The sequence below is a fragment of the Lepisosteus oculatus genome, chromosome 14 (genome assembly GCF_040954835.1).
Source record: "Lepisosteus oculatus isolate fLepOcu1 chromosome 14, fLepOcu1.hap2, whole genome shotgun sequence".
NCBI classification, from domain to species: Eukaryota; Metazoa; Chordata; class Actinopteri; order Semionotiformes; family Lepisosteidae; genus Lepisosteus; species Lepisosteus oculatus.
In genome coordinates this window covers 25845069-25864248 of record NC_090709.1, presented here as the reverse complement: position 1 = coordinate 25864248, position 19180 = coordinate 25845069, and the positions used below count along the sequence as shown (strand labels likewise).

The 19180-nt window shown below is 40.4% G+C and overlaps 2 non-coding genes across 2 annotated transcripts; both read left to right on the top strand.

The window, feature by feature from the left end:
• The first annotated feature begins 10129 nt into the window (after positions 1 to 10129).
• trnaa-ugc (transfer RNA alanine (anticodon UGC)) lies at positions 10130 to 10201 on the top strand. Its single transcript has one exon. It is a non-coding gene; the product is annotated as a tRNA-Ala (tRNA).
• Positions 10202 to 18519: 8318 nt separating this feature from the next.
• On the top strand, positions 18520 to 18613 carry trnai-uau (transfer RNA isoleucine (anticodon UAU)). Its single transcript has 2 exons — positions 18520 to 18557; positions 18578 to 18613. It is a non-coding gene; the product is annotated as a tRNA-Ile (tRNA).
• The last annotated feature ends 567 nt before the right edge of the window (positions 18614 to 19180 follow it).

The window sequence follows — 19180 nt, the reverse complement described above, 5'->3', positions numbered from 1 at the left end:
TGCTCCTCACTATAATCACAGTTTTAGGCCATTCTCTATTAGGGTAAGAAAAATGCTGGGCTCCAGCCCACAGGGATTTACCTGTGCTGTAAGAACTAATGCATGAATAAGGAGACTGGATTCTGGTGAAAGACTTCAGGAAAAAGAAATGGTGTTCACTCAGGTGGAGGGGGCCGTGCCAGGTGCCCTGGATTCATGCTTCCCACTGTAAAAAGGTCACAAACGAACTGAGCAAAGCGCAGGAGTGATGTCTCCACAGGGATAGATGGGGATCACCTGCTTGGGACTGATGTGCACAGCCTTTTTCCTTTTTATGTGGAAGCCTGTCACCACCCAGAAAGAGGAAGAATCTAAACGCAAAGCCTCTTTGTATACAAACTGGCTGAATGCAACTGATAATGAGGGGGATATGAGTAATTTGTGGTATAAATTTATAAATCATACTGTAAAGTTAAAGAAATGTAATGCATCTTGTTATGTATGTGCTTTAATGCCTCATTCTACAGCCTCACCCATTTCTCTCCTGGTTAGAATCACTGTTTGGGCCAGGGGGAATGTTTTTCTTTAAGTTACTAACACTGATTATAGGGGCTGTGATACTTGTCTTCCTGTTTTTGTGTTGCTGTACGAAATATATTATTCCAATGCTTTGAAATATGGTAATGAATATGTTTGCGCATCAGTATGTTCTGATAAGAACGCAAGAATCCGAAGTATGGGAGCCTCCTGGGAGTCCATATGAAGAATCTAACTTTTAATCATTTTCAAGAATAAAAAGGAGGGAATTGAAGTGGAAATCTAATAAGTAAATTGATTCTTAAAAATGTAGAGAGCTTTGAAAAAAATATATTGGTGCTTTTAGATAATATATTTCAAGGATGTAACTGCTGTGCTACAGTACGTGCAGAATTTTAGAAAACAGTTCGTCAACAAAGTACACGGTTTAGGTTAGTTTAGAAGACAATGTACCAAAACAATATATGCTGTCTGGGTCATTAGAATTAGCTGAAAGTAACTGATAAGCTTTGAATAACAAATCTAGTTTTTCTTCTCTCGCTCTATGATGTAATCTGTTTTCTCTTAGAGAAAGGGGAAGTTTTAGAAGGGACCAAGTGCTGAACTTTTTACAGCGCAACATCTTATAAAAACCCTGTACTGCTTGTAACAAATTGAGTCTCTGGTTGCACTTTGCAAAGTGACATCAGGGCTCCCAATATTGCAATATTGAAATAAAGACCTTACTCAGGTGAGAACTCTCTCTTGTGGCTTCCTTGGTAGTTATATTTCCATGACACTGTATATTTATAGGACTCCCCATGAGAGACGTGTGGGAGACGCTGAATCCCAGGGCTGGTGTGGAATCACACACAGACAGGTCTTCTGTGTGATCTGAGTCCCACTGCTCAGAGCTACAGACTGGTCAACTGGTCACTATTGTAGACACGACCATCAGTCTGCTGCTGCTGATAATCATATTACACTTATAAGAGTGGCAATGCTGCTGTTCATTAAATAAGTAAAAATAATAATAAGAGATAATCACATATTGCTCAATTGTCAGTCAAACACTTCTGACAGATAGGTTTATTCCATGCTGAAAAAAAGAAGAAAGAGAACATAAGGTTTTGGCCGTGGAGCCTTCTTCAGGTGTAAGAGAGACAGGGCAGTAGGCAAAGGTAAAGTAGTGGGAGAACAAAGGCTGGGAGGGAGGAGGAGTGAGAGGCGGGAGCAGGGGACAGAAAGAGAGGCCAATCAAGATGTGTGAAGTCAGAATAGATGTAGAGAGGTGTGACAGAAAGAGGGTCTTGGAACAGCTGTGAAGAGACGGAATGCTGGTTTAGTGAGAGAAGCAGGCAAGTGGCCCAGGGAGGAAGAGATTTAATCTGTTTCTCTACTGTGCATGTTTAAATCCACTTAATATTGAATATTAATATGGAATTTTACAACTAAGGCTAAATTTTGGTAGCTGAAACAGAAGTACTGTATAGTACAATTTTGTTTTGATTTGAACCGATGTTTGCACCTCAATAATCCATTCGCTGTCAAAAGAAGCAAAGGCAGATGTGTTTTGAATCTCACGATGATCCTGTTCTCAATCCAAAAGAAAGGTTTAATGTGATCCCACTAGGAAAAGAGTCAATTTCTATATCTAATGATGTCCCTCAAACATTTTGTAATATCTCTGGAAGTGTATACAGTAGAAGCCTGGTTAACTGCTTAAATTCAAACTAAGGACTATGGGAATGAGATTTGATTTCGAACTGGGATTTAAATAAATAGGAACGCTGCACTACATTGTGCTTTATGTAAGACAAAAGGTGGGCTTCCTGTGTTTTCGATAACTCAGTTGTAAGAGCGGAGGAATATAGTGGAAACAGCTGGGAACACTTTGTTCTCTGGTTTGAATCTGGCTGGAAGAAAGGTTTTTTATGTTCTTTAATCAAAAAGTGAAAATTTTTCATTCACTTAGTTGTCCAACGAAAGCTGAGTAAACGGTGAAGCAGAGCCTCTTGTTCTGAATTCTTCTAACATTTTCTAGGCTTGTAGACTCCTCACTCTTCCTAAAACAAAGTGCTGGAGATAAAGATACAGTAGTTGTCGGAAGTTTAGTTCAGTGGTAGAGTATGTGGTTGTTTTCAATCGCCGGCGTCTCCACTCTTGATTTCTTCCTAAGCACGATATCTTTCCTTACTTGTGTGTGAATTTCAGCGCAACACATAAACCCTTTGTCTGTTTTATAAATATTCTACTTTAAATCAGTTAAAACAAAAAAAGTACTAATTACATACACGTAGAAAACACATGTATCTAATTTGAAAATGTGGGCAATGTATTACTAGTTGTGGAGCTGAGCTCACAGTAGAGCAGTTGATCGTTAAACCACGTATTGTTTTTAAATGACACTACTAAGCACTGGCACAGTGTTTGTGCAGTCCTACCCAAGCTTTCTATCGACTGGATGAGTCTCCTGTTCCATCTCCAATTCTTTCCGCACATTTCAACTGTTTCACCACCGTTATCATTAGACTATAGCCACTAATACGAGATTACTGTTCTGAAAGACTGTCTTAAATAATAATGTTGAAAAGGGTAATGATAAGAGTTTTTTTTTCATTAAGGTAACCATACATTTGCCTGTATAGTACAACTTATTATCTGTATCCGCAAATCCCCAATATTAATGCTGTCTCCTGAGAAACACAAGTGTAGAGTCAAATCATATTAAATAATACAACAAATCTATTCAATTAACACCCCTATGTGACAGAACACATTTAAGACTTACACCCCTTTAAATATATATTTCCTTCATTTCAGTTCTGTCCCCGGGATACCTGAAAATCCATTATAGTATAATAAAGTCTGTGCATGCATTACCTGTAATACAGCTACTAATACAGATAACATTAAACTTCATTATTAAGATATTACACTTTTATTAATAAAATATGTATTGATAAAATTCCTTGTGAATAATTGTAGTGTCTGGAAAGCAATTGTTCATTACTTAATGACGATATTTCCACTACATTCAGGACAGTTCCAATGTAATCTATTGTTCCGCTTAGTCTGCTTAGTCTCCTACTTTAGTAATGTCTAATGGGCAGCAGCTGTTATTTTAGGTTTGTTGCAATTGAGAACAGGTTTTCTACAGAGCTGCTAACAAATTTCAGCAGCCAGTTTGTTGCAACTGACCCGTTGTAGCTACCAATCAGCAGCAAGGAGAAAAAAACATTAGTTTTGCCTTTTTTTAAAAAAAAAAGGAAAACCGAGTAGTAGTTTATGTGGTAATTTCAGGTACAATGTATGAACTAAAGTTAACTAGTCCCACAGTAATGCGTGGGATCCTATCAACAGAAAAAAAAAATTGTTTTAACCCGAAAACACAACAAACACAAAACGAGAAGTCTACCGGGAACCTAGGCAAATCCCTGTAGTAGTCTAGCAACTATAAAAAAACAACCAAACGCAACAAATTTAAAAGAAAAAGAACATTAAAAACAAATCTGGGGAACAACAAAAACACAGAATCTAATGCGAGAGCTTTATCAAGTCTTCAGTGCTCCTCTCGTCTCAGTAGGCCTCTCTCATATATTTGTGTACAGGTCAGCTGGAGGTACACAACTGATGGTAATTTAAGTAGGGAGCTGCGTCAGCATGCATAGGCTTCAAAGGAAAAAGTCAAGGTTTATTCCATGCTGAAAAGAGAAGGAAACACAATGTTTCAGCTGTGGAGCCTTATTTGATTGTGACTCGAAGTAAACCTTTACTTCTTCGTTTGATGTTAATTTATCTCCATCAGATACCTGATAGTATCTAAACTTGACAGTTGCTTTCAGTAGCTAAAGACACTGTTCTAGGTGAGGCACGAACTCACAACCTCAGCATAACTCCGCTGTGCACTGCTATACCACGCACTGACCGATTGCGCCACTGGAGCTGTACAAGATGTGCACAAACACAGGGTGAAAACGGTTTCGGTTGTGGATCCATCTATACATGGGGAACACTAAAATAGCAATGAAAATACAAGAAAAGAAACTGAAAGAATTGTGCTAACAGCAAAGGGGGACGGAGGGAGGTGGTCGGACAAGTAAATCAGCCTGGCAGATTATTTGTATCGACATTTTTTGAGTCAATCAGCAAACAGATTTCTCTTCATGTGCCTTAAACTGTGCAGTTTGTATTTTCGTTGTAGATAGGTTTCTTCAGAAGTCCAGTAAACTGACAATAATGGAGAACTAGCTGACGCACCCCGTCGTGAAGACCCTCTGTAAGGTGATTACACGTTTCATTTTCAAGTCGCCTCCTTTACACGCAATTGCAGCCCGGACACTGAGAGAAAGCATGAGAAATGGCTTCAATTTCAATGTGAAAGCGCAGTACAGGCTCGATGGCTTCACATCTCCCATCAATCAAATAAAATTGCAGTAAAGCGATCTAAATATGACACTGAAGTACTGGGAAAGATGATTATTTTGAGCGTGCCTCCCAGGGTCTGCTACGAGGCTGAAGTTACAGTAGCTTCTTATTCGCGTTTTTCGTTCCACCTTAAATGCTGCTGCTGTGATGTTATGTCGCTTTTCGCCTGTAGATGGCTCTCTTCGATCAGTACTAATCCGGCTGGAATACTGTAGACATCTTCACTGAAAGGGAATATCCAAATAGCGACTGTCCAAATTATATTTTTGTATGGAATATATTTCAGAAAATCGCAAACCAATTTTAAAAACTCGCCACAACACGGACTTACACTGGGAAAAGGTGATTGCACTTTCTGCTTATTGCTACAGCCTTCCCCCCGATTATGAAAATGTCTCACAGTTCTGACACCGACGTGTGAAAGACAATGTAACAGACTATCAAAATCCTGAAGTACAAGAAACTTTAATGCACCAGTTTTTTAAATATGACCCTCTGATCCTGGCATGTTAGAATACATTTCGAAAAAGTATGGCACGAATTGCAATGGCACAAATTGTTGAGAATATCACTGACCTTGCCGATATTTGCAGGGGATACGAATGTTTTGCACATGTTGAACTACAACACGTAAAAATTGAGCTTCTTAGTCAATATCACCGGGAATGTCCAATAATGACGAACATCAGTAGCTTCAAGGAAACTTAGACTCGCACATGGAGTTTTATCTTCGAATGGAGGGTGGGAGAATTCATTTGTACTCTCGTTGCTCATTAGCTAAACTATTTTAAAAATATGACACAGATTTGTTCGAGAAACTTGTAATCGCCTTAAAGAGAGTCATCTTGAGATGTGCACCAGCTAACTCTCCACTGTCAATTGACAGGACTTTAGAAGAAACTGTTCTCATACAACCAACATACAAATTACACATCTTAAGGAACAAATCCGTGTACTAAATAACATAAAACTGTCGCTGCAAATTATCACCAAGCTGTTTTATGTGTCTGACCACCTCTTTCCTACTTCGCAGCGAGCACAAATCTTTCTGTTTCTTCATCGCTATTTTACTGTCTCTTTCCCCCATGTGGAGATGGATCCACAGCCGAAACTTTAGGTCAGTTCCTGTTACTCTGTCTGATTGAAAGAGCTGTATTAAAGGCACTCCCATCTCTGCAGGAAAGTTATTGCTGCTCTCAACACAATATACTGCAGCCAAATATAGCGATACTGCCACTGCCTGTGGGCCACGTGTTCCTGCTGTCAGTCTATTATGTCATGTTCATCCACACCCAGAAACATTACTGCTGGAGCACAAGAGTTATATAGGCGCAGTCCATAGAGCAAGGATCTCTTAATCTCAGAACTGTGAGTTCAGCCCCCACATTGGGTCCCTCTGTGTCAATTTGATCCCCCAATCCTCCTAGCATGACCTGATGGCGTAACAGTGATACCCAGTACCCAGCGTAATTCAGCTTTATTTCCACTTGATTCAGATTTTGATCTGAAATCATCGCCAGAACAAGAGTTTGTCTAAATCGAGGGAGATCTGCTCACAAGCAAGTATTAAACACTTCAGCATTTACTGATCGAATACCACACTTTGTCAAAACACTGCCGCTTCTTAAGCTAATAAGTAACGGTTTTTGAGCACGCATTGTATTGTTAATCCTTATATTAAAAAAGCATAAATTCACATAATGGAATTTGGACTGAACAAAGTATTCCAGCCCCTTTACAACATTACATACCCACTGATTAAAGCTTAAAACTACAGCAGCAGGAGTAACAATAGTGGCAACAACATGTTTGGAGATCGGTATTTCATTTATTCTGCGGAAACATCGAATCGGAATTAACTGCCCGAGATAAAAGAGTAATTGCGGCTTCAGATCGTTTTTACAGAGCATTGCGTTGTTCTGTTCATGCTGACTACACACTTTAGATTTGTCATTTACTGAAAGCGTTGCTTTTCCATGTTTTTCTGAAATTCCTCGCATTTGAGCCAGCACTAAAATATGTCATTCCCGTCGCTGAATACATCGTGGAAACGGTATTTGCAACGGAATGCTGTCACACATTAAACCTTTTTGTTATTCGGTTCTGAAGTTTGAAAATGAAAATAAAATGGGGGTCACTTCATAGGCTTGAAAGAAGTCCTTGCAGCATAAAAACCCGCGAATTCTCACAAAATTCATTGTGCTGCACCTTTCTTCTGCTGCTTTTATAAATCAACCTTAAACATTTGAATGCATACCTTACTGCTGCTAACCACATTCACGTGTTTACGAAGCTTTTTTCTGTCCGTTATGTTTTTGCTAAGCAGTTTCTCCGTTTTCCTCGTATTGTGATTGTCAGCGAGCACAACAAGACTGAAACAGTGTAAAGGCAGGTAAAAAAGACAGGGTAAAACGCCTGACTGTCGGGAGTGGGATTTGAACCCATGCCTCTATTTGGAGAGTGAAACACAAAGCTTAAAAGACACGAAGCTGTGAATTTGCTGTTTTAAACAGCTCGACTATCCTGAAGAAATGGGTGCTGATTGCACCAGTCACATCCGATTTTCCGTAATTTTAGGACGATTGATACGACTGAACGAACACAATTTGTGACATTTAGCATAACATGGAAAACGGTACCAGAGCATTTGGATCCGGACTACCAGACTCAGAAACAATTTTTACCCCCGCACTATCAAACTATTAAACTCCCAGCCTCTCTCACTCTCATCTCACCTCTCACCTATGATCTGAACCTCACAGTGCCTTCTTTCTTACCAAAAACCCAAACACACATTGAAAATCTACCTCTACCATACATGTCAAAAGCTCACTCCCCATAATTTCTATCCCTTTATTTCATTCTTTTGATGCGTGTTTTTGCACATAACCTGTTACCTTTTTGTTGGTTTGCACACTGCCTGTTGTTGTTTTTTGCACATCAGCTGTTGTCTCCGTCTTTCTTTTGTTATACAATTGTATTGTTGTTGTGTTTTTTTCTTTGTACTACTTATGTCCGAGAGCTAGCTAAATAGCATTTCGTTATACCATATACCTGTGTATGAATATAATGACAATAAACTTGAACTTGAACTTGACATAGTCTTGCAGGCAGTATATTATTTTATCGTTTACTCGTTTAAAAAAACACGGTCTTCTCGTTCCTAAGTCAGATTTTTAGTGCTTTCGAACGTTACTTCCAACCTGGACTGACAGGTCACCTGATCTGTTTGTGATCAGATCATGGAGTCGGGGGCTGTACCAAGAGCACATTCCTTCCCAATGCTGAGGCGATCATTCGGAAGATGGGTGAGAAGAGAGACAAGCCTTTTAGACTGAAAAACAAGGCAGGATATGAGGATATGAGACTCCTACATTGCGAGTTTTTTGAAGTCTTTGAAACTAAAGGAAAGCGGTGACAAATGAAACAGGCACGGTTGGGGTTTGAATCCACGATCTTCGGTTTACAAGACCGACGCCTTACCACTTGGCCACCAGGCCTTCAAGTAAACATGCGAATAATGTTGTTCAAATTATTTTTTTCCGAATCAAGTTTACATCACCTGGAGGCAGCAACAACAATAAAAGGGATACTTAACAAGGAGATACGCTGTAGCAGTGTGACTCCAACAGATGCTCCTGAAGAGACTGGAGGTTTAAGCCAGCTCCTTAGAGCGCTCGGCCGCGTTACTCTCAACAGCGGCTCTTCAGCTCTTGTTGTTTGACCTAGTGGTTTTATAACGTGTGGAAACGACCGCAACTTCGTTTTCTGAGATGCTTTCTCTCACGTGGTGAAATCTCGACCTCTTTGGAATCTCTGGCTATAGTTCTTCTGTAGAGTAGGCTTTCACACCTCTGCTTATAGTGCCCTTGAAGTCATTTTATTTTTTACAGGAAGATGCATTCACTAACGATCTCTCCTGTTTTAGAAATGCTTCAAAAGGCGTGTCTGATTCAACGGACAAACAGTATACTAATTGTACAATGCAGATCTATGCGGCATTCGTACTGGATTTGAGTGGGATTCTGAAATACTTCTTGCAAAGGTATTCAGACTTTCTTGAACCTATAATAAAAACACAGACCTGAAACTCCCTAGCTTCCAATCTCTGATGTTGCTGTCCTTAAACTCGGACGTGATGTTCTGCAGACGTGCAGTGTCCCTTTACTCTCGCTGTTTTCAAAACGAACTCCGTTGTCTGGCGCAGTTAAAGTGGAACTGGCCTGACTGCACAGGAAAGTACGCAATGATAAAATGTTTCTACGGCTCAAAATGTCCCTTTAGACTCTCGTCATGTCTCTGTGAGGAACGGGTAGCTAGAGAGGTTTAACAGATACAGTACTCATGATGTTTCACACGGGGTGTTACCTGTTGTAGTGTTTCAAAAGATGTGTTAGCGGACCACAGATTATCTTGAAAAGATTTGGGTTTGCACTGGCTGGGATTCAAACCTGACTCAATTATTTGGAGGGCGCCTGTACCACCAACGAACTTCCGAGAAGCACCTCCAAATTATCACAATCCTCTCTCTCACCTACAAAGTTACGGAGACACAGACGTCCAATAAAAGCTCAAGGCTCCACTCTTTTGTTGTGATGTCATTTTAATTAATATTAGCTTTGACAAGGTGTCATTTTTGCCTCTTAAAGGTAAAGTCTGCTCCTTTCTTCCTGGTATAGAAAGAACGTGTTCCATCTTTGTTTAAAAACACCACTAAAAGTAAATTATTCAGCTCTACCGCCTGTGTGCATTGACAAGACATCTCAAAAGGACATATTAAATAAGAACACGATCCTTCCTGTTACCATTCCTGTGGTTGGGGCGTTGTTTCACCCTTTTACGTTAAATCATCAGTACTGCTGTTTTTCTATGCATAGTTTAATCAAGAGCACTTAAAAGATGCAAAAAGCTTTCAAATAAAATATAATTGAAAGACAGTCGAGTAAGGAGGTAGAAAAAAAGCACTCCCCCGTCTGGGAATCAACCACCGTCGCCCATGTAACTGGATACAAAAATAACAGATTAATTTGTGCCCAGTCTCTTGAAGCTTCGATGCGATTATTTTTCCTTCCTTATTTCTTCATTCCTATGAATTTACTCTGTAGAAGAAGAAACGCGAAAGTGGGAAACTGCAGGCATTCTTCGTGAGTGGTGTGATCAGTGAGCATTTGCACATCTCTAAGTCTGTTCCATAAACTTCTTCATCAGGGATGTAGCTCAGTGGTAGAGCGCATGCTTTGCATGTATGAGGTCCTGGGTTCAATCCCTGGTATTTCCAGGTGCTTTATGTTATAGTACTCACATCGCAATTTTCTGTTGAGTGAGAACTCTTTGCTCGTGTTCAGAGAGAGCCAGGTTTACACAATTAAATGAAGGCACACTCGACGTGCTGCAGAGTTGTGCTGCTGTTTTAAATGTACCTCATTAAGTTTTGTTAAATCCAAAATTATTTGAACTAATTATTTAGTTGAACTAATTATTTAGTTCAAATTCAGGAAATCCAGAGATTGCTTCACACTTGTCGTGGCTGTTGCAGAAAACACCTGTTGAATCTCACCCGGGATTTCCTGAGAGATCATTCAGTGAGCGAATCCTCCTTCTGAACTCCGCACTAAACTGAAAGCTTCACGAACTCCTCACTGCGTGTCCTGTACTGTTACAAGTGCTCTCGTGTAGATGTGAAGCACAGCCATAAACACACTTGAACTTTTTCCGTTTGTTAAGGAAAATGCAAAAGAGCGTGACAAGTATTGATCGTATAAAATATCCATGGCACAACTCGAGAAAGTACTGAAGGACTACACATCGACTTTTGATGATTACAAGAGATTCAAGAAACACAACCGTCCGCACCTGGGTTTGGATCCTGAACTCTAGAGTTAAAAGAACATAAGCGACGGATATGACCTATAAACTCTCTTAATTGTCTTATAGTTTATGAATTAGAACAATTTCTTAATAAATTCTAACTGTTGATAGACGATTTATTGAATTTTAACAAAATCACAATTACAAACTTTTTCGGTTAAACTGTTATTCACATACTCTAACGTAAATAAAAGTTAGTGTCTTCCGGTGTGTGAGCCAATTTCTCCAAAAAATATTTGTTAGTCTGTCGGTAGGCTGTGCAAGGTGTTAAGAAATAGAATTTCTAAAAGACAGGCTCCCTAAGCTTAACATCAAGGCTGTTTTCTCTACAGAAATGCTCTTTAAATTTCAGCACTGTTGCAACTCCCTTTATAAAGGGTGTGCACACGTATACAACCAAGGCATTGAAAGATTTTTTAAATTATTGTTCCAAAAAATGTTCCATTTGTTTTCTTTTTAATGTTGTTGATAAAAAGATTTTATTAAATGTGAAAAAAATCTGAATGTGAAAAAAGGTCAAAATGCTATTGAAAAAAATCAGTAATGTGAGGAAAGATGGATTGTGGGAGCCCCTTAACTACCCATATCATGCTGTATTTCTCACTCATTCTACTGGGAGTGGTGCCGTCGCTTCTGGATAAAGTCTGTCAGTGGTCATTCCAGACAGGTCAGGTATGACTGCTCTTCGGCACAAGAGACACGTGACTTGCGAGGATCCCGACAGTGTCGACTTTCTTGCTCAGTCGGTAGAGCATCAGACTTTTAATCTGAGGGCCTAGGGTTCAAGTCCCTGTTCGGGCAGTTGTGCTGTTCTTAAGTCTATTGTGAATGTCATTCTAAATAGTCTTTTATCTTTCACTCTTCTAGCTGTACTGTGGTTATTTTAAATGTCCATTACTTGTATTTACAGTAGTGTATTTAGTGTTTCATTTCACAAACCGAAAATGTTCAAGTAGATCTTGTCACTCTACTCCACGTAATCATCTAAATTAAATCACAGTAGAGTACAGAACACACAGTGAGGAGCTCACACAGTGAGTACTCTTCAATATGACAAGAGGAAAGGCACACTGCACATCATCACGTCCGAGTTTAAAGTGACAGCAGAGGTTGGAAGCGAAGTAATTTTTATTACTCGCTCGCTGAACGATCTCTCAAGAAACCTCGGTTAAGATTTAACGGTTGTCTAATAACCACGTTCAAAAAGGTGACGTTTTTTTTTAACTAGGTAGCCTTAATGGCAACAAGGTGTGAGTAGATCTTAAAGCAGCTGCAGACAGAGTACCCGTAATGGCAACACAGTGCTTTGAGTTCGGCTTTTCTTATTTCTTCTGCAGAACCAGTGGAATTGGAATATACTGATCCGCATAAGAAGCGCTTTCGGGTTCTGATCATTTTTATTGAGCGCTGCTCTAAGTACCACAGGCAAGATGGCTGGTGGTCTTAGGCGTTGCGTTCAGGTCGCAGTTAACCTTGGAGACGTTTGTTAAAATCTCACTTCTAATAAAGAGGTATTTCTCGTTAGAGTAGAAACGATAGAAGCCTTAAGTGGGAAAAAAATCACAACATCTCGCATTTCACGTGTTTAATGTTAACTGTCTCAGTGGTTGCCTCGGTGATTGATGGCTCTTCTTCCTCGCAGGGTGACTGCAAACTTCTTCAGAGAGGGAGTCTCCCACGCACGGCTTTTCTTTATCAAGAGCTGAGACAACAGAAACAGACTTCAAACTGACATGAATTACTTCTTGAGCGTTTATGGCCGTCTTTAAAAGCTGAGAGCAGGTGAAAAAGTCTTTGGAAATGAGGAAATGACTGCTGACAGTAAACAGAGCTGACGCTCAGCTGCAGACAAGCGCTCCTCGTTGGTATAGTGCTGAGTACCCCCGCTTGTTGCGCGGGAGACTGGGGTACGTTTCTGTGACAGGGCGCTGGTTTAATTTTTGAACAACCTGACTTCACTTAAAAAGTGTGTACTGTGTACTACGTTTCGGACTAGTTACTGCGGTAAAATATGGAGATCATCTCCAGCTTTGAGCTCAACTGCAACAAGAAGTCATGCTTAATGTAGTATAGTGAGTAGACATCGCGAGACAACAGAACGAGAGAGTAGAAGGCGGGAATATACAGTATGGTGTAAGGGCGTGATCTGTGTAGTTAACAAAATAGTTAAAATAATATAAAAACGTCTCTTTATTAAGATACACAACATTTATGGCGACGAGAGATGAGTGCTTGACGGACTCAAAGCGAGCAGAACACTGCAGATTTTAGTTCTCTTGCTGGTAGAAACGAACTTCTGAATTTTCGGACTTTTCGTTTAGCTTGCGCATTGGAAGATATGGCCGCCGCGCCGAGAAGCTTTGCTTATGCCCAGATTTTTCCACCGCTTCTACTGAACCTCGGAGCTCCGGATTTGTATACGGAATACAAGATATGGATGGAGTCGTACAGATTTTTTTAAATAGCCGGTGGATCTACAGAAGCTCAGGATGCCGTGAGACGTGCTACATTACTGCACTGTATCAGGGCTCCCGTGCAACGGATTATCGCCAACCTCCCAGGAGAAAAAGGTACATATGAACAGACTGTAGCTGCCTTAGACGCTTACTATACACCGCGGAGAAATGTGGTTTTGGAACGGCATAAATTTAGGCAGAGAACTTAGTCTCAGGACGAATCTGTTGATGGTTTTGTGACTGCACTAAGAGAACTGGCTAAATCTTGTGACTTTAGAGTATTGGAAACTGACATGTTAAGAGATCAACTTGTGGAAAAATGTGCACATAAGAGAATATAAATTGCTGCAGGAGGAAGGGCTGACTTTAAAAAGAGCTCTTACAGTCGCTAGAATTCATGAAGCAGCTCAAGCAGAATCAAGAATGCTTTCTGACCACAGTGACAAAGTGACACTAAACGGGGCGCTCGCTCAAACTTTACAAACAAAAGCCGAGCAGCAGGACGCAGTCATGCTAGAGAAATAGAAGAACAGGGGACGGCTGACATTACATGTTACAGGTGCGGACTAACAACGCACAAAGCAGATGAATGCGGAGCGTGAACAGCAAAATGTCTACACTGTAAGAAAACAGGACATTATGCACACGTCTGCAGAACATCACGTCCGAGTTTAAGGACAGCAACATCAGAGATTGGAAGCTAGGGAGTTTCAGGTCTGTGTTTTTATTATAGGTTCAAGAAAGTCTGAATACCTTTGCAAGAAGTATTTCAGAATCCCACTCAAATCCAGTACGAATGCCGCATAGATCTGCATTGTACAATTAGTATACTGTTTGTCCGTTGAATCAGACACGCCTTTTGAAGCATTTCTAAAACAGGAGAGATCGTTAGTGAATGCATCTTCCTGTAAAAAATAAAATGACTTCAAGGGCACTATAAGCAGAGGTGTGAAAGCCTACTCTACAGAAGAACTATAGCCAGAGATTCCAAAGAGGTCGAGATTTCACCACGTGAGAGAAAGCATCTCAGAAAACGAAGTTGCGGTCGTTTCCACACGTTATAAAACCACTAGGTCAAACAACAAGAGCTGAAGAGCCGCTGTTGAGAGTAACGCGGCCGAGCGCTCTAAGGAGCTGGCTTAAACCTCCAGTCTCTTCAGGAGCATCTGTTGGAGTCACACTGCTACAGCGTATCTCCTTGTTAAGTATCCCTTTTATTGTTGTTGCTGCCTCCAGGTGATGTAAACTTGATTCGGAAAAAAATAATTTGAACAACATTATTCGCATGTTTACTTGAAGGCCTGGTGGCCAAGTGGTAAGGCGTCGGTCTTGTAAACCGAAGATCGTGGATTCAAACCCCAACCGTGCCTGTTTCATTTGTCACCGCTTTCCTTTAGTTTCAAAGACTTCAAAAAACTCGCAATGTAGGAGTCTCATATCCTCATATCCTGCCTTGTTTTTCAGTCTAAAAGGCTTGTCTCTCTTCTCACCCATCTTCCGAATGATCGCCTCAGCATTGGGAAGGAATGTGCTCTTGGTACAGCCCCCGACTCCATGATCTGATCACAAACAGATCAGGTGACCTGTCAGTCCAGGTTGGAAGTAACGTTCGAAAGCACTAAAAATCTGACTTAGGAACGAGAAGACCGTGTTTTTTTAAACGAGTAAACGATAAAATAATATACTGCCTGCAAGACTATGTCAAGTTCAAGTTCAAGTTTATTGTCATTATATTCATACACAGGTATATGGTATAACGAAATGCTATTTAGCTAGCTCTCGGACATAAGTAGTACAAAGAAAAAAACACAACAACAATACAATTGTATAACAAAAGAAAGACGGAGACAACAGCTGATGTGCAAAAAACAACAACAGGCAGTGTGCAAACCAACAAAAAGGTAACAGGTTATGTGCAAAAACACGCATCAAAAGAATGAAATAAAGGGATAGAAATTATGGGGAGTGAGCTTTTGACATGTATGGTAGAGGTAGATTTTCAATGTGTGTTTGGGTTTTTGGTAAGAAAGAAGGCACTGTGAGGTTCAGATCATAGGTGAGAGGTGAGATGAGAGTGAGAGAGGCTGGGAGTTTAATAGTTTGATAGTGCGGGGGTAAAAATTGTTTCTGAGTCTGGTAGTCCGGATCCAAATGCTCTGGTACCGTTTTCCATGTTATGCTAAATGTCACAAATTGTGTTCGTTCAGTCGTATCAATCGTCCTAAAGTTACAGAAAATCGGATGCAACTGGTGCAATCAGCACCAATTTCTTCAGGATAGTTGAGCGGTTTAAGACAGCAAATTCACAGAATCGTGTCTTTTAAGCATTGTGTTTCGCTCTCCAAATAGAGGCATGGGTTCAAATTCCACTCCCGACAATCAGGCATTTTACCCTGTCTTTTTTACCTGCCTTTACACTGTTTCAGTCTTCTTGTGCTCGCTGACAATCACAGTACGAGGAAAACGGAGAAACTACTTAGCAAAAACAAAACGGACAGAAAAAAGCTTCGTAAACACGTGAATGTGATTAGCAGCAGTAAGGTATGCATTCAAATGTTTAAGGCTGATTTATAAAAGCAGCAGAAGAAAAGTGCAGCACAATGCAATTTGTGAGAATTCGAGGGTTTTTATGCTGCTTGGACTTCTTTCAAGCCTATGAAGTGATCCCCGTTTTATTTTCATTTCAAACTTCAGAACCGAATAACAAAAAGGTTTCATGTGTGACAGCATTCCGTTGCAAATACCGTTTCCACGATGTATTCAGCAACGGGAATGACATATTTTAGTGCTGGCTCAAATGCGAGGAATTTCAGAAAAACCTGGAAAAGCAACGCTTGCTGTATATGACAAATTTAAAGCGTGTAGTCAGCATGAACAGAACAACGCAATGCTCTGTAAAAACTATCTGAAGCCGCAATTACTCTTTTATCTCAGGCAGTTCATTCCGATACGATGTTTCCGCAGAATAAATGAAATGCCAACTCCAAACATGTTGTTGCCATTATTGTTACTCCTGCTGCTGTAGTTTTAAGCTTTAATCAGTGGGTATGTAATGTTGTAAAGGGGCTGGACTACTTTGTTCAGTCCAAATTTCATTATGTGAATTTATGCTTTTTTAATAACAGCATTAACAATACAATGCGTGCTCAAAAACCGTTACTTATTAGCTTAAGAAGCGGCAGTGTTTTGACAAAGTGTGGTATTCGAACAGAAAATGCTGAAGTGTTTAATACTTGCTTGTGAGCAGATCTCCCTCGATTTAGACAAACTCTTGTTCGGCCGATGATTTCAGATCAAAATCTGAATCAAGTGGAAAGAAAGCTGAATTACGCTGGGTACTGGGTATCACTGTTACGCCATCAGGTCATGCTAGGAGGATTGGGGGGATCAAATTGACACAGAGGGACCCAATGTGGGGGCTGAACCCACAGTTCTGAGATTAAGAGATTCTTGCTCTATGGACTGCGCCTATATAACTCTTGTGCTACAGCAGTAATGTTTCTGGGTGTGAATGAACATGACATAATAGACTGACAGCAGGAACACGTGGCCCACAGGCAGTGACAGTATCGCTATATTTGGCTGCAGTATATTGTGTTGAGAGCAGCAATAACTTTCCTGCAGAGATGGGAGTGCCTTTAATACAGCTCTTTCAATCAGACAGAGTAACAGGAACTGACCTAAAGTTTCGGCTGTGGATCCATCTCCACATGGGTGAAAGAGACAGTAAAAAAGCGATGAAGAAACAGAAAGATTTGTGCTCGCTGCAAAGTAGGAAAGAGGTGGTCAGACACATAAAACAGCTTGGTGATAATTTGCAGCGACAGTTTTATGTTATTTAGTACACGGATTTGTTCCTTAAGATGTGTAATTTGTATGTTGGTTGTATGAGAACAGTTTCTTCTAAAGTCCTGTCAATTGACAGTGGAGAGCTAGCTGGTGCAGTCGAACAAATCTGTGTCATATTTTTAAAATAGTTTAGCTAATGAGCAACGAGAGTACAAATGAATTCTCCCACCCTCCATTCGAAGATAAAACTCCATGTGCGAGTCTAAGTTTCCTTGAAGCTACTGATGTTCGTCATTATTGGACATTCCCGGTGATATTGACTAAGAAGCTCAATTTTTACGTGTTGTAGTTCAACATGTGCAAAACATTCGTATCCCCTGCATATATCGGCAAGGTCAGTGATATTCTCAACAATTTGCGCCATTGCAATTCGTGCCATACTTTTTCGAATTGTATTCTGACATGCCAGGATCAGAGGGTCATATTAAAAATACTGGTGCATTAAAATTTCTTGTACTTCAGGATTTTGATAGTCTGTTACATTGTCTTTCACACGTCGGTGTCAGAACTGTGAGACATTTTCATAATCGGGGGGAAGGCCGTAGCAATAAGCAAAAAGTGCATTCACCTTTTCCCAGTGTAAGTCCGTGTTGTGGTGAGTTTTTAAAATTGGTTTGCGATTTTCTGAAATATATTCCATACAAAAATATAATTTGGACAGTCGCTATTTATTTGGATATTCCCTTTCAGTGAAGATGTCTACAGTATTCCAGCCGGATTAGTACTGATTGAAGAGAGCCATCTACAGGCGAAAGGCGACATAACATCACAGCAGCACCATTTAAGGTGGAACGAAAAACACGCATAAGAAGCTGGCGAATAAGAAGCCAACTTAAGCCTCGTAGCAGACCCTGGGGAGCACGCTCAAAATAATCATCTTTCCCAGTACTTCAGTGTCATATTTAGATCGCTTTACTGCAATTTTATTTGATTGATGGGAGATGTGAAGCCATTGAACCTGTACTGCGTTTTCACATTGAAATTGAAGCCATTTCTCATGCTTTCTCTCAGTGTCCGGGCTGCAATTGCGTGTAAAGGAGGCGACTTGAAAATGAAACGTGTAATCACCTTACAGAGGGTCTTCACGACGGGGTGCGTCAGCTAGTTTTCCATTTTTGTCAGTTTACTGGACTTCTGAAGAAACCTATCTACAACGAAGATACAAACTGCACAGTTTAAGGCACATGAAGAAAAATCTGTTTGCTGACTGACTCAAAAAATGTCGATACAAAGAATCTGCCAGGCTGATTTACTTGTCCGACCACCTCCCTCCGTCCCCCTTTGCTGTTAGCACAATTCTTTCAGTTTCTTTTCTTGTATTTTCCTTGCTATTTTAGTGTTCCCCATGTATAGATGGATCCACAACCGAAACCGTTTTCTTGTTTCTGCACCGTCAGTCTGTATGAAGAACACAAGTCGCACAGCTCCAGTGGCGCAATCGGTCAGCGCGCGGTACTTATACAGCAGTGCACAGCAGAGTCATGCCGAGGTTATGAGTTTGAGCCTCACCTGGAGCAGTGTCTTTAGCTACTGAGAGCAACTGTCGAGTTTAGATACTCTTAGGTATTTGATGGAGATAAATTAACATCAAACGAACAAGTAAAGGTTTATTTCGAGTCACAATCAAAGAAGGCTCCACAGCTGAAACGTTGTGTTTACTTTTATTTTCAGCATGGAATAAACCTATACTTTTCCATTTGCAGCCCACGCATGCTGACGCAGCTCCCTACTTAAATTACTATCAGCTGTGTACCTCCAGTTGACCTGTACACAAATATATGAGAGAGGTCTACTGAGACGAGAGGAGCATTGAAGACTTGATAAAGCTCTCGCATTAGATTCTGTGTTTTTGTTGTTCCCCAGATTAGTTTTTAATGTTCTTTTTCTTTTAAAGTTGTTGCGTTTGGTTGTTTTTTTATAGTTGCTAGACTACTACAGGGATTTACCTAGGTTCCCGGGAGACTTCTCGTTTTGTGTTTGTTGTGTTTTCGGGTTACAACAATTTTTTTTCTTCTGTTGATAGGACCCCACGCATTACTGTGGGACTAGTTAACTTTAGTTCATACATTGTACCTGAAATTACC